Source organism: Neolamprologus brichardi, chromosome 9, assembly GCF_056152115.1.
Source record: "Neolamprologus brichardi isolate AB-2024 chromosome 9, ASM5615211v1, whole genome shotgun sequence".
In the NCBI taxonomy this organism is placed as follows: domain Eukaryota; kingdom Metazoa; phylum Chordata; class Actinopteri; order Cichliformes; family Cichlidae; genus Neolamprologus; species Neolamprologus brichardi.
The window spans coordinates 19447704-19449167 of record NC_142112.1 but is presented as its reverse complement, the minus strand read 5'-3'; the positions used below and the strand labels follow the sequence as shown (position 1 = coordinate 19449167).

Below are 1464 nucleotides of genomic sequence, written 5' to 3'. Positions count from 1 at the left end.
TAATGCTGAGCCACAGAGTGGGGAAAGGCAAAAAGCCAGAGTTGAGAAAGCCTTTGGAATCAGGACAGTCGCTCATGTTTGTACAATGGCAGAATTGCACCTTGGGAGGCCAGGATGTCTCTTATGAAACACAATCGAAAAGTGTCTTCAGGAATAAAGTAAATGTAAAATACTAAAAATCCAAATAATGACATTTAAAAAGCTCACACAGAAAATTAAAAACTGACATTTTGCTTTAAAACTTTGAAACAAAAAAAACAAAAAACACCTTTACAATAATAAAACATAAGAGGAAATGTTACTTGATTTCATTGTTTGAAACAATAACTAAGCATGATTTGATTTAACCTGTCAAACAGTTGCATTACATGCTACTTGCTCATCTCAGAATAGGAAATACCAAAAGCAATACATTTTTGCATTTCTTCATATTAATAAATTTGTACCATGCACAGCCAACTACGAATATGTACAACAGCTTAGCTTTCTTTGTTCACAAGCCTTTTTCTTTCATACAAATAGCCTTCTGTTACTTTGGAATGAATCACACTGGTTACCAAACTAGAAAGTGATTCGTTAAAAAATTGAACACCCTTTGACAGCTTTCACATTCTTAGTTCCACAGCAAAAGAAAAAAAAAAGTAGCAAAGCAAAGCAAAGCAAGTAATGGATCAGTATTTTGTCTGGTAGAAGGTTGAGAGAATTTATGGCAGGCAAATTAACATTACACAGTAGCAGCAAAATGATGTAAGGTAATACTTTGCAATGTTGAAGTCACTAAATATGGAAAAAAAAAACAAAAAATGAAATGCTGACTTTAAGTGTAAATCATCAGAAGTGCCCAGAGAATTGATGGGAGGACGTTAACCTACATGCTCAATGGCTGCGTATAGGTGTAACACTGTTTTAAGTCCTACAAGTACATGAAAATGCTTTAATATACAACACAAATGCTGTTGTCCCCCTTTTAAAGCAGCATATTTGCAAACGTATAGCAAATGATCATACCTTTTTTTTTTTTTTTTTAACATTGTGACCAACTTGTACCTTAACAGTTTCAAGTATACAGTACTGCTTTCATGGATGCACCAATTGTTAAATAGGTCTCTAGATTGTTAGGCATCAATCTTGTAACAAATATGGACCAATGTGCTGCTGCAATAGACACAAATAATAATTAAAACACACATACATACATACAAACAAACAGAAAAGTTCTATTAAATTAACAAATGGCCTACTCAAATAATAAAAAGACAAATTAAAACAAAATAAGTGCACTATAGTCCAGACACAAGCAGGTACCGTAACAGTACAGCAATTCACAAATGAAAAATGTTATATTCACATAATCCGAGAGTCTATCAAAACTAGAGTTATTACCTCTTCAGAAAAGGGTGTGAGCAGAGGTAAAAGTGAGAAGGTAAAAGTTGGCACAGATTAGTATATACTACAAGAAAAAAA

At 33.1% G+C, this 1464-nt stretch overlaps 1 protein-coding gene across 4 annotated transcripts in view; it reads right to left on the bottom strand.

The window, feature by feature from the left end:
* Positions 1-1007: 1007 nt before the first annotated feature.
* The window catches only part of zfhx4 (zinc finger homeobox 4), a 91996-nt gene continuing 91539 nt past the window's right edge, over positions 1008-1464 (bottom strand). For all 4 annotated transcript variants that reach the window (XM_006794693.2, XM_006794694.3, XM_006794692.3 and 1 more), the window contains exon 12: positions 1008-1464. This exon is cut by the window's right edge and continues 2259 nt beyond it. The gene's annotated coding sequence lies outside the window, so the exon portion shown is untranslated.